This window comes from Anarhichas minor, unplaced genomic scaffold (genome assembly GCF_050575085.1).
Source record: "Anarhichas minor isolate MPS153535 unplaced genomic scaffold, ASM5057508v1 ptg000003l, whole genome shotgun sequence".
Lineage (NCBI taxonomy): Eukaryota > Metazoa > Chordata > Actinopteri > Perciformes > Anarhichadidae > Anarhichas > Anarhichas minor.
In genome coordinates, this window is record NW_027466449.1 from 15,788,645 (window position 1) to 15,803,200 (window position 14,556).

The 14,556-nt window shown below is 44.1% G+C and overlaps 1 protein-coding gene across 1 annotated transcript in view; it reads left to right on the forward strand.

The window, feature by feature from the left end:
• The window catches only part of LOC142958372 (cadherin-4-like), a 212,241-nt gene that overhangs the window by 160,049 nt on the left and 37,636 nt on the right, over nt 1-14,556 (forward strand). The window lies entirely within an intron of this gene.

The following is a 14,556-nucleotide window of genomic DNA, read 5'->3' on the forward strand; positions in this document are numbered from 1 at the left end:
GGAGACGGCTCCGGGGTGTTGGATGGCATGGGAATGATTTTTGCCATACTTATTGTTTATACGTTTAGTCCACTATTGCAACCTCTTTAGTCCTGCTTTGAGAATAGTTTGCTTATGTTTCACTTCCGTCAGTCAAATCTCAGTCAAAACAACAACAACAAAAATTCCATGCTAAGTCATATATATTTTTCACTCTCATTCAACGTCATTTAACATGTTAATAATAATTTCAAGCTTTATAAGGAGCATGTTGCAACAGAGCTTGGGGTCTCTCGTCTCCTCTCTTGTCTCCCTCCAACTGAACTGTGCCATTACTCAGTGCTCTGTGTGCTGTGGCTGTGTGATGCCTCCCCTAATGGCCTGTGAAGTCAGTCCCTTTCCTAATGGGCTGTTCTGTCATCCGGCGCAGCATTGAGTGACATGCAGGCAGCGGACTTCCCCGCCGTCCTGCCGCTTTTCTCTCTGCCCTGACCAAGTTGCCATCGGTTGGACAGGCCCGGTGACAGCAGCCCTCACCTGTATCTCCGCGGGTCTGCAGCACTGTCACTTTGATCAGGCCGGCACAGGATCGGGCAGGTGTCGGGACAGACGGCCCCGCTGACTGGCCTGTGAGCTCGCAGCCTGACATGGCTCGAGGGGAATGTTGACTGCTTAGGTAAAGTCTTGGCAGGACTGTACTCCCACTGCTCTCTAAAGCCTTGATGGTGTCGGAGCTCAACGACATGTTATTGACTGCTTCTTTATTAATAGCGGCTCTGAAATAATTGCTTCACACTCTTCCACTGTACGCCAAGCGGTGTCGTGCGCATGCTGTAACTCCGGGGCTTAATATTAGACCTTATCAGCCTCTAGTGTCAGAGAGCTGCACTGGATGTAGCTTGCCATTAGCATCACAGATGTTCCATTGTTTTTTTTTGTCCTCCCAGATGATGGACAGCAGTGCTGCGCTTGAAAAGCTCAAGTAGTAGGCAGAGAGATAGTGAGTAAGACCTGGCATCAGCAGACCACCAGCCTCTTAACATAATGTGCACACATGCATAAAACAGTTAAATAAAAGTAGTGCAATGAATGTATCCAAATGTAACGGAGTAAAATGAATGAGTAAAGTTGTAAAAAGTAGTCTGCTGCTTTAAAACTAGTCCACCAAGTTCCTTTAGCACATGCACTGAAACAGAGACCCGACTCATCTCTGCTTACAATACATAGGTGTGAGTGGTGCACAACTTTTAACAGAAAGACAACTAAAGTCTTTCAAAGACAGCTATGTTGAGCAAGACTGTTTTCGAGAAATTAAAGAGAGGAAAAGACCCAGAAAGACTGAAAACAAAAAGAGTCATTTTTCACAATAAACAGGTGTTCGTTGTCGTTCTCTGTCTTCTGCGGCCAAACAGCCATCAATAGCATGTAAGGGACATTGATTTTTCACAGAGGCTTTTTGAAACCTCCCATTGATCCGCACACTTCTCCTACGGCAGAGAGGCATCGATTTCTTCTGCTCGGGTAAATAAAGACTCAACGTAGCCACCCCCACACCACCACCACCACCACCCGACTCCCTTAACCCTCTATTAGAACAGCCGTCAGCAGAAAAAATGAACAAAACCCTGATGAAACAACAATTTAGCCGAGGAGCAAGACGAGGTATGAATAAATGTTTGTCCAGTGAAATGCATTCTTCATTCTGCTGTTCGCTGACTCTCGTTTGTGAGATAATAACGGGAATGGGGGGGGGGGGGGGGAGATAACATTGGTGTACAATTTTTGATTATTCAACATTTATAGGAATACTTTTGGGAAATGTGCTTATTCGTTTTATCAGTGAGAGTTAGATGATACAAGTGATGCCACTGTTATATCTTTCCTTTAAATATGAAGCTAAATATGAAGATGACTAGCTCAGCATCAGGACTGAGATCAGGGGTTTAGGGGAGAGCGGGCCACAACCCATTATGGTTTAGTCATTTAAAAAAATATTTGATTTAGATCACTCTTGTTTTTATACAAGCAACATACATATCTCTTTAACAAATGAAGACGGGAAGTTTGCTTCTACCGGTCTGGTACAATTACACCGTCAGTGGCAGAACTTTTATGTTACAACTGAGCCCATCGATACGTAACAAATAGTGTTTAGCTGCAACACTTAATAAAAATGTCTGTTTGAATGCAATACATTCAATTCAATTCCATCTGCTATAAGTGGAGACTATTTTTCCATCTATATCGTGAATGGTTGGGTATCCATACAGGACTATTTATCCTTCCATCCATCTGTTGGTCTATTATCAATGGATGTAGATAGATGGAGTATATATACACACGTCAAAAAAAAATAGCCAAATATTGACAAGAGACTGTGGGTCAAACGAAGACAAATGTATTTTTCTTCACAAGGTAGACAGCCATCGAAAAAGCCTCGGTCAGCACTGCAGCTACAAACACTCCTCTGATGGACTGGCCGCTATCCACATCCCTGGCAACAACACACAGAAACATCTCTGCTCACACATTCTTTGAACCGTGTCACAAGTAACCCCGCTCACCCCTGCTCGACCATGTGTTACGATGTAAAGGTGCGTGTAACCTCGCATTAGGATGTGCCCCGCACACCAATACCGCGTCACTAAACAATCAAGATCTCCCGTGTTGATTAACAAGCTATAGATATATATATATATAGAAGAGCTGGTTGGCAGGTGTTGTTCCCTTTGGACGGAGCCAGCCAGGCAAGCTAATTCCCTCCGTTTTCTTCATTGTAAACAAGGCTGGAAGGATACTGGCCGTAGCGTCATATTTGATGAACAGATGTAGAGTAGGTACAACAATTATTTCTCCACCGCATTAGCCTCCTTTCATCCATCTATTTTCTTCAGTTATTAATCCACTGCAGCATTTTTGTCCTTGTCCTCAGTCTCCTCTCTAATAATTTTACTTATATAATAATTAGGATGTGCCATAGAACACATTTTAAAACACACAGTTACAAAGTGCTTCACATGTAGGAGGAAATACACGCATACAAAAACAAGTAGACATACATACACATATACATACGTATGCATGATACATAGACAAGAAATAGAGCACACAACCAAAATAAACCAAACTGGAGGCTAACAGAGAGCATTTATAAAAGCCGATCTGATGGAACGGGGGAAGGCTGTTACAAAAGTTTAGGATCCTCTGTTCAGCTTCTCTTCTCTTCTGAAACGTGTTGTCGAGAGACAAGGCTTTTGGGATCTGGGAAAAGGAGATGTGGAAATGTTGTATTGGAGAATATGTTTTGTGGAAGAACATTTTTCTTTTATGTCTTGTCTCTTTTGTCTGCCGGCTGTCCTTGAGACAGAGAAGACAGATATTTCAACAAAGTGTGGCTGCATCCCTCAATAATCACAGGGCATTATTGACAGCAATACCATAAAGAGAATAAGACAAATAAATGGGTACTTGTCTACAGCCCTTTATTGACTGATATGAAGAGAAAGAGGTTCATTTCATATCCTGCACTTTTATTGACACGTCGTTTGTACCAGTAATTTGTTGTAGGCAATTTATTTCTTGGTAGTCGCTTTAGAAAACATGTCTAATAAAACAGAGCCCGAATGTTAAACTGCTCGCAAAACACCGACATTTGTGTCTGATTTGATGTGCGTTGCAGTGCAGCTGGCGGTGTTTACTGTACCCGCTGCAGCACCTGCACTCCACTTTCTGCATCTCTCTCCGTGGAGCGCGTTGAGAAAAGCGTTTTCCTGAGTCGTGTCTGCATACGTTTACCAATGATTAATGACTGCTCTGCTTCACTGACAAACACGGCGACAACAAAAACACAAAGACAGAGAAAAGAGAGACACAAAAAAAAAACAATCTGAAAGAAAAGGAGGGACAAAAAGCAACGTACTGTACAAGTGAGCTGGAGATGATTGCATTGGAGAATTTTGAGGGGGAGACGAAAGGCGGGTGGGTATAATGCGAGAAAGCAACAAAAAGAAAAGAAAAGGAGCGAGAAGGGGAATGTAGGGCTAGACCAGGATTAGAGGCACGTCTGTATTTGTGTTTAGGTCTGATAGACTTCCCGGAGAATTGCCGTTCACGGCCTCTTCCCTTGAGTCACCCTCAACCCAGCCAACACCAGCACCGCACCGCTCCAGTCTCCTCTTCCACTCCCTCCTGCTGAGACACACGCTCACAAGCACACGCACTCAATCGCAAACAAACATACACATGCATAAGCAAAGCAGAGAGAAATTACTTGTCCTATGCAGGCAGCAAACAAAGGATCAGCAAAGCGCATGTGTCTTGTTGTTGCCTTTTGTATATGCTCATTGTTTGGGGGTTTTGTTTGGTTGCATTTCTGCTTTATCCCTGAACAAAGAGAAGATAAAGCTGAGGCAGAAAAACAGGATACCATCTTGTTGTTTTCTTTTTTCAACCTAGTCCGCCAGAGAAACCGCAGGACGGCAAACATTGGGATGCAAGTATTTAAGGATCACAGTCCGATCCAGAGCTCGGTCCCTAGGGAACCGCTTTGCTGCCCATATGGAACGCTTTACCAATGTTGAGCTGCACAGAACTCATTTTTCTGGGCTTAATAAATTCAGGCTGTGAAAACACTGAAATGTGCGGTCACACTTATTCTATCAAACACATGAACTGTACAGGATGTGCACTGCTGTATATGTATTCAAGCATATTTTGTTCGGGGCTATGTTTCGTCTTGTATTCTTTCCGTCTTCTTGTGCACTGTTAAGGTCCTTTTTCTTGGCAGGCGTACAACACACATACGCTCACTTCACACACCTACTACATAAGCACAATCAAGCCGGGGAAGAAAAGAAAGAAACAATAAACTTCTTTCAGATCGGGGTGGACCTCCTATAAAGTATGAAGAGGGAGGAAAAAAAGGAGTACTCCGGGGGAAGAGCGCAAACAGTTGGGTCGGCATCTCATTTGCTCTTTGTTTTACTCTAACACATCGTGGCCAGTTTAAACTCTTGGCTTTTTGTTTGATTTTCCCTCTCCTGAAGAACTCACACAAGGTATTTCCTTACTTAACCCCAGCTGCGGGTTTTCTATCAGCACAAGCAACCCCTGTTTGGAGATGTTGCAAATCATTTGGTCAAATGTTCAGTTTGATACTTACTGATACTCTCTTTTAAAAGCCATGCTAGCTCCACTGCTCCATGGGTGGCAATGTTGTTTGGCCGGTTGGTCGGTAGGTCCGCCATTTTTGTCCTGACTAAATATCTCTAGCGCCACCAGCAGCAGTCAACATTCTTGTCCTGGCTAAAATATCTTGAAAATAGCCTTGTAATGTGATACAGTGATTTGTGATCCCCAGCGGATGAAGCCTACTGACTTTGCTGATCCCCTGACTTTTACTCTAGCGCCACCAGCAGCAGTCAACATTCTAGGATTTTAGTCGAAGTGTAACTTCCCCCCCAGGTCTGAGCCTAAGTCCACCCACTGCATCATTTTGAATATGCAAAAAAAGTGGAGCTGGGCCTCAGATAACAAACCGAGCCCACTTCTGTGATTAGAGGGTGTTGACATTCATTTATCTCATGACTCTATCTCTATCTCTATCTCTATAGATTGTGTTTGGAGCCATTTTCAGCCATGAAATGCAGAATTTTACAACCAGTTTAAGTGTGCAGTTCCTCTACATCTATTGGCTGGATTGCCATGAATTTTGCCATGAACATTTACAGAACCCATAAGATGTATTGTAATAACTTTGGTGATCCCTTAACCTTTTTTTTTTTTTTTTGCTTCACAATCATATGAAAATTTTAATAATAATATAAACATTTTAAAGACATTCTATTCGCGCTAAACTGCAATGTGTTGCGTTGAGCTCAAAGCATCACTCTGCTTAAGTTCAGTCTCACAGAGCTGCTAGCGTGGCTGTAGATAATTTGTCTTGTTCACAGTAAAATGACAATAAGATCCCATAATCTCAGATATTACCTCTTCTATTCATGCACAAGGTCATCACCCCTGGCGCATGCAAGCGTAAAATAGAAGTATTCGGATATGACTGTTCATTTATTTAAAGAACAGAAAGTCTGCTCTAGTGACCGCTAGGGGAGGCTGGATAGCCAGACTTCTGATGTCAGGAGTAAAGCACCAGAAGAAGTTGGGAGTGCTTTACATTGTTACTCTTGCTAATGGAGTCTTTGTGATAGAGGAACATGCTCGCTCCTGTCTTTTTTTGACAAGTCAAATCATTAATGAAACATTTGAACGTAAAAGCAATTTGACCTTCTTCTGCATAGCGTGTGACTCGGGTCTCTAAGAGAAAAGGTGAGCATGTGTGGGCACATTAGTGCCGCACGCAAGGAGGTGATCGAGGGCGATCATGGAATAGGAAGGGGATGGCTTCATGGACAGCTCAATATCTGTACGCTTTGTTTCTGATTCTCTTTTCTCCACAACGATCCACTCGTTCCCTAACACTACTGTACTGTAGTCTCGTCTTGGCATATAACAAATACCTTATTAATTCCTTTCCTCTAATTAAATTAGTGAGATCAATATAATTATATTTATCAGCCCCAGGAAATGGAGTCTCTTACCATCTCCTGGTATTGACAAGAAAAACTAATTGTTACTACATTTATATATTTGTCAAGAGCATTTGCCCTTTGTTTCCTGTTGTGTTCAGGGAAGTGAGACTGAAATGTAATTTTCACTGTTTTAATATCTCATTATTTTGAAATTAGTGGCGTGAAGTCCTGGTAAACATGTTCATCAGGCGTTCTCCGCTACGGTCTTGTTTTTTTAAAGAGACAGATTAAGCCGTGGCCTTGTTGCGCACACCAACCCCAGAGCTGCTACGTCTTAGGCTTTACAGTAACAAAACAAACTACAAAAAAAAAATCAAATTGGCTCAGCCACCCACTCACTCACACAGGCACAGATGCACACACACACACACACATAGAGATAAACACATACACATGTTCACAAATCCCCTCCCAACACATTCCTCTCTGATATGACATCAGGCAGCACCAGGCAGGCTCCCTCCTGGGTTCCGTTGGTGTTTAAACAGTAAATCATCTCACCAAAAGACACAAGAGTTATGTGTGAGTCAAGGGCAACAGTTCTGGGCTCTTTAATAGGAGATGAGGAGGACTTTATGAAGGAGATAAATAACAGCTTAACAAACAGCCTCTGTCTGGTCCCCTGGAGGTTGGCCTCGGCGACCCTGCGGATCAGTAGGATGAAGGAGAGCCAAGAATCTCTTTTCCTCTCAAGACATGAAAAAATAATGTGCAGTGAAATTGGAAGAACGGTATTCGGAAGGCGGGGCGGGCGGGCTCAGGGAGCTGGGGACCAGTGATGAAGCTGGGGGGACCGAGGGTGGCAGTGATTGCTGGTGATATGAGAAGGTCGGTCAAATAGAAAGGACATGTCGCTGGCAGGCAGGCAGACAGAATGACCGCAGAGAGAAGTAGGTACAGAGGAAATCATGCAGAAAGACAGACAGCGAAGAAGAAAGAGATGCAATGCATGGCGGTCGTCCCATCGGGTAATACTTTCCTGCCACCTGTGCTCAGTAATGTTTACCTGAGAGACAGACCTACCAAATTAAATCAGATTCAACACAAAGCAACAGCCTTTAAAGCAAATGGAAGAAAAGAGTAATTGCGTCGGGGGGGGGGGGGGTCCCTTAGTCATAAGATTGAATTGAATCGAAGTGTCATGTGATGTAAAATTCTAATCTCACTTAATGTGCTTGTATTTTTCCATTTCCCTCTCTTTGGCGCTTTCTTTCCTCGAGGTAAAAATCAAAATCCAGGCCTGCACCAGAATAATCTTATCCCATTTACTTTGTAATTTAAAATGAAAGGCCTCAGACACTATCTTTTCATGCAAGTATAATGAAAACTGTCATGGGGTGATCATGTTTTTGTATGCTGGTAAAAGCCCTAACACACACACACACACACGGAGGAGCACAGACAAACACACATTAAGATCGGGTGCAAGCAAGCATACATCACCGCTGTGCACATGTGTAATAAAATGCCTCACAGTGCAATGAAATGCTGCATCTCCAGATGAAACAGCTCTCCAGATAAACAGTTTAGCACCGGATGAAAAGTTGCCGGTATTTTATAACTCGTTCTTTTAACTTTGCAGGTTTTTTTGCTCATTGCTTCTCGCTTATGAGTATTTCTGGCCAACACTCCCTGATGCTGTGTACACATTTTTACTTGCTCTTCGTTTTTAGGAGAAAAGGAACATTTCCTTCCTAACGCTCTATAAAAGCTTTAGCATCCCACATTGTTCATAAAACCAGAGTGATGCATAGCTTCCTTTGCACAGCGCTTGAAATCGCGGCAAACTGGGGACAGTGTTATGGTTCATCTGAGGCCGTGCAAAACGCTTCTTTATATGTGGTGATTTGTTCTGGTTGCTACGTAGTCTGGGTCCTCACTTTAGAGAGGACTCAGCGTCAAGCCAAGCGGCTGGGGCGGCTGATGCATTTCTGTATTTTCAGCAGTGTTTTCACGAGGACTTCCGGGAATAGAACGAGGTTCACAGAAGCTGACCTCAGCTGTCTGTGAACCATTTTCTGATCTGTATCAATCAATGAATGACAAGCCAGCTGCTTTTGAAAACCCCCCCAAAAAAACAAATGCACACCAGCCATCTGTGTGTCATCCTGGTGATGCACGTGCTTGGGCTCGAGCAACACACATACACACAGATGCATGGCTCCACAAACACACACACATACACACACACACACACCTCTTCACTCTTCCAAGGTCCATTTGTCAACATGACAGCTGGACTCTTGCTGTGGTGGAGTTTGCCAAGCAGAATCCCTCGCTTGGTTAGTGGGAGCCAGAACATCCTGGGAAGCATTCTGACACACACTTAGAGGCTGCAGTGCATCCATGTGTGTGTGTGTGTGTGTGTGTGTGTGTGTGTGTGTGTGTGTGTGTGTGTGTGTGTGCGCACCAGTGTGTGTGGTTGTCTTTGTGTTTGCGTGCATGTACACATGAATGTGCAACTTTTCAAAAACACCCAGCAGCAGCATGACAGGGTCCAGCCCCTCTTCAGTTTCTGCCCATGCTTGGCAGGGGCTGGCTTGGCAGGGAGCGGCCCCGCTTTGTCCCGCTTCCAGTGGACATCAAACGTGCACGCTGCTCCCGCCTCTACCTGAACACCTTTCCTCCTCCGATTTTCGACTCACATCTGGGTGCTTAGACATCTGTTTACCTCATGATACCCCCGAGGTGTTTGCCTCCGTTGGCTTGGGAGGGTGGCTCTGTATGCTTTTCCATCCAAACAGCCCTTCAGCTGTGTCCACTGGAAATGTGTTCATCCAATGATGTAAGTGACTTTATTGAAAAAGACAATGTGAGACCATTTTTTTTTTTTTTTCCACAAAGGTCACATGTCTTGTCCGGGGGGGGGGGGGGGGGGGGGGGGGGGGGGAACTCTCACAATTATAGATCCATCCTGTGAAGCGGATGTCCTGTCAAACACGTCCTGGCAACTTCTCTGAACTTCCTGTTTCCAGGTTCTCAGCCAAAAGGGCTCACGCTCTGCCGCGGAGTTTTGCTGATGCAGTCAATTCACAGCCACTTTCATTTTTCCCCCCCTTACTCGCACTCTCCTCGCTCTTTCTTCCCTCCATTTTCCCTCTAGTCTGCATTTCTCCCCTTCACTGCAGCCTGATGGATTTAGAAAGCAAAAGGGAGAAAAAAAGGGATGAGGACGGGGAGAAGAGGGAGAAAGGGGTGTTTGAAAACAGTACAAAAGTGTGTGTGTGTGTGTGTGTGTGTGTGTGTGTGTGTGTGTTGGGGTCGGGGGTGGGGGGTAAATGGCTGGGGAAAGTGCAATAGCAGCAGATTTTATGCCACTGTCACCCCTCTCCCTCCTACAAGTCGCCAACACTCTTTCCTCTAATTACCCAGATTGGGTTTCCTGGGGATGAAGGGACGAGGGAGGAAAAGGGAGTAACAGGGGGTCCTTGATATTGTCCTTGTCAAAGCCAGGGGGAGCGACTGGAGAAGTCATTCATGCATCCATCACACTCCCGATTTCACAATTTAATCAATCCCCTAATGAAAGAGAGAGAGTGAGACGGTAGCCCTCACACTCTAACCCTGCAAAGCCAAAGCTAAGGGGTGCGGCCGCTCTTTGTCTGCCACCACAATGGCTGCCTTATTTTCATTCTCCCTGCCTGGAAGGGGGGAGTGTGGAGGGCGAGTCGTTCCATTGTTATGTCCAGGGAGAATAGCACCTCTAATTTGCCATAAGTCTATTAAAGACCAGGCTCCTTTCACCATGCAATAATTGGAAAAGTCATTCACTGCTTAACTTCCATTACTCCATGTTATTTTTGCTAATGTGGAGGAAGGTCTTTTAATAATCTCACCTGCGTTCAGTTCTAGCTATCATTCAAATGACACAAAAGCACACTATCTCTCCATTACGCTCTGTCACACACTCGCATCGGCCACTAAGCCGGATAAATCATAAAAAGCATCTTTTTTTTGTTCCACTGTCCTCTCCGTCCCCACTGAAAGTCTGAAAATGGCATTTTCGCATTTTGGTCATAAGACTGTCTATACATGACTGGGAGCTGTGTGGCAGTATAGAGTTAAAATAACAACTTTCTAACTAACATTGGGATCATTCATTTTGAAACGTCAATACAGTCGATCGCATAATACGGGCGTTGTAAATCATGACTTTGGCTGTGTTGAAACACAATAGCGGTGATTAAGGGGAGCAGGAGAGGACACAACTGAGCTGGGACTCAGCAGAGCAACCTACATGCCGACGTTTAGCAGGAACACAGCATACCATGTTCACCAACTTGCTTTTTTGTTAGCACACCAGCATTTGCTGATTAGCAACAAGTGCAAAATAAGACAAATCAAAATTCTGACATCGCAATTGATGGAAAATGATGGATCACCAAAAGTTATTACAGATCACACTTAGTTCGACTTGAGTTTTCATGATAATCCTTTTAATATCCAATAGCTGGTTGAGACATTTGACTCAAAACCACAAATGTCAACCTGATGGTGGTTCTAGAGGAAAAGTCGGGGGAAGCTCTGCTCTAGGGACCATGTATGTGGGTACAAAGCTACATGGCAAACCATCCACTAATTCTGGAGATATTTCAGTCCGGACTAACTTGTTGACCAAGAAGCAACAGACATCGCCATCCCTAGAGACACACCGCTAGCGAAGCGTACATCATTCTCACCAATTTAACAGGGTCTTTCATCCACACATGCAGGTACGTCTGTTCATGCAGTCGTCCCCCAGCTGTGAATACAAGATGTTATGCAGTTTCTCTTTCATTTTTAAGTTAGTTAGTACATTTTTTGAAAATCCCAACTTCAGACTGAGATACTCAACATCAATCCCGTGCTACCTTTTGAAGAGACACAATGCTCAACATCAAAGCCTGAGCAAAAGTCTGTGTTTTAAAAAGGCTACAGGAAAGCTTTTAATGCAGACACTTTGCTGACTCACAGAAAAACACACAAGGTGTCTTTGACAGACGGAGATTGCATGTGATATGCAACGCCACCTAAAAACCTTCCTCTTGTAGAGGCTCTTTCTCTTCAGAGTTGCCCAGTTTGTTTGTGACCTGTTGGCCAATACCTGCATTTCACGCCGGCCTGTTAGGCTTTACTGTACTGTTGAAGGAACACATCTCTCCGTTTGTTCCTGTCGGCGTTTGTGTTTGGAGTCGCTCTCCCTGTTTGTTGGGCTTTAGAGCCGTGGAAGGCCTGGCTTTCAGCTCTTTGGGGGTTTGCTGTTACATCGCTGTCTGCGAGTGACTGTTTCTGCCGTCCTACTGCTCGCTGAACCAGTGTCACTCTCTGTACCGGCAGTGCACTATACGACACACCTAATTGGCACTCTCATGACAGGCCTGTGTGTGTCAGTATGTTTCTTCTCATGTTTGTGTAGATCATGCACAAGACAGATTATGATTTTCTGGAACCGCCGACTCAAAGCAGCTTGTTGCTCCAGTTCGTGAAGTTGCATTTGTCACAATATCAATATATGCATTCATAAGAATGCTGAATATATATATATCGTCTAAATGTATATCTCCCTTTTTGTTTATTTAAAACCTTCCGGTAATATTGGCCCTTCATTCATCTTAAAACTGGAGGTGTATTCTATTTCCAAACAGAGGCGGCCTCCCAATCGTTTGAAGCTGTCTGAAAGATGTAATGCACGAAGCTGCACGGTGATTCAAGTTGAAAGGACGCTTTCCTTTACATTTTCTTTGAAATTGAAGGTTTTGTGTAACCAAATGCAGACTGATTCAAGGAAATGTCTGTCTCACATTATTTGTTTCAGCAAGTCTTTCTGCGGTTTGTGATTTCACCACTTTCCCGGCAAAAACAACAACATGTGGTCACTTTGTTTCCATGTTGAAACCACTGTCAGCCACATCTGATACATGTGTTTCAGTAAAATGGACTACGTGATAACAAAATAGTCCTGAACATTAAAGCTGTTTCATGCACAGCACCCACATTGTGTGAGAGGCCCATCTGTGCACCCATGGGTGTGTTGCTCTTAAAATGAGACGCGGCGCATTGTTGACGCATTGCTGTCTTGAGGCATCGGAAAGCGATTGAGCTATTGACCAAGACAACAGCAAGAGTCAATAGCAGAGTATTTTTCTGTTATTTAAAGGGCGCATTTTTAACAAAGTAAGATACGTCTACAGAGTCGGGCTCACAACGAGCAGACACTCTGCTTGTTAAACACACAGAGACGCCCAGCAACGCAGATTGGGAGTCTGCGGAGGCGGTAGCACAAGCAGAATGGTTTCCAACAGCAGAAAAACAGCTTATGTTTGCCGTTTGTCCAATTTGCTGCTCCTGGCTTTTAAAGGTAATGGGAGATGACTGGATCGATTCATGTTACGCCCCAAAATAAATAATTAAGAGACTAAAGGCTTTGCGTTTTGCTTTGTGCCCAGATTATGAGCCGTTTAACGAGCAAAAGTAGAGTTGGACACCCCCTAAATGCACTTGCTCCATTATCCTGTAGACTTTGCCCTATAGATCGTTTAAATTGGGCCCATCCAACTTCCCGAATACACAAGGATCTAAAGTACAGCCCCATGGAAATATTGTATCATTTCTACGGTAATTGTTTTTCATCCACAATGCCCCAGGAACCTTACTGCTCTGCATATGGTAATTGAGGTTCTATATTCATGCTAAACTGCAGATTACCTTCAATCATACCTGTACTTCAAAAGCTTCTAAGTACGTGAAAGCTCAATTATGTTATAACCTATAATATACACCTATACTTGGACCGGCTCACAAAAGAAAGAGAACAGAAATACCTGGTCAGTTATTTTATGTGCCTGTCAGGTCGCCTACAGAGCAGATTAGGGAATAGGTACTGTGAATCAAATATAGATTCTACAGAAAACTACCGCAGAGCAAAGCTTTAATGTTTGAAATGTGGTCCATATAAAAATACAGAATACACGATACAACAAGCCTTCTGAAGCGGCCGACATCCAAGCCTTGACAGAGAGCAGAGCACTACAGACGGATAGAAGACCTGCAGGAGTCTGTTGCACACACGTTGACCTGATCTGAGTCTCTTCAGGAAGAACAGTCTGCTCTTTCCCCTCCTGAACATGGTGTCAGTGTCCAGTCCAGTTCTTTCATTTTTTATTTGGACCTCAAGCTACGTGTATGAGTCCATCCTCCTCTCTTCCTCTCCCCTGATGACAACCAGGTCAGGGGGCCTCCTGTTCCTCTGGTACTCCACCACCAGCTCATTGGTTTTGCTATTAATGAGCTTCAGGTGATTGTCGTTTCACCATGTGTTGAAGCTCCATCCTCACTACTCCTCTTGAAGGAGTAGAGACGTGCTTCTACAGCACCTCCATCCTCTGTTGAGGACAGAACTGCAAACACAAGGAGTATACTGGCATAGACGGCGTCTATGAAAAACCCAAATTGTATTTCAAATGGAATATACTGAAGCCTTAAGCCTCTCCGTGTTCCTCCTCTTTGTTTACATATAGCGCCTAATCTGCCAGGGTGAGAGTCGCGTGGGCTGAAAGGCAAACAAGTACAACGGTAATATGCTCAGGAAGGCTCTGGTATCGCACAGAGCAGAGAGGCCCGTGGTTGCCTAGGTTTGAACTTGAAACACTTAAAGAGCCAGCCAAGACAAGCTGGGACATCCGGAGCAGAGCTATCTCAGCTTACGTTGGGGGCAGAGCAGGAATCCTGCTTTCAGATTTTTAAATACTGCTTTTTTTATTTACTCCCCAAAAATGTAAAGCAAAAGAAAATAAATAAATAGTGCCTTAAAAGAGATCATGCTTATTTACAGCAGACACATGGGCTATACCTGCTTTTGATCTCCACCAACTCGTGGCAGAAATATCCGTCTCTTTAGCTGCTGAAGGCTCCACTGTGTTCCCTAGCTAGTTGTTAAATGTGTCTAACATTTGGTGCTGGGATCGCAGGGTAAAGTGGGTGCCTGCTGCATCCAAAACCTACGGCAGTAGAG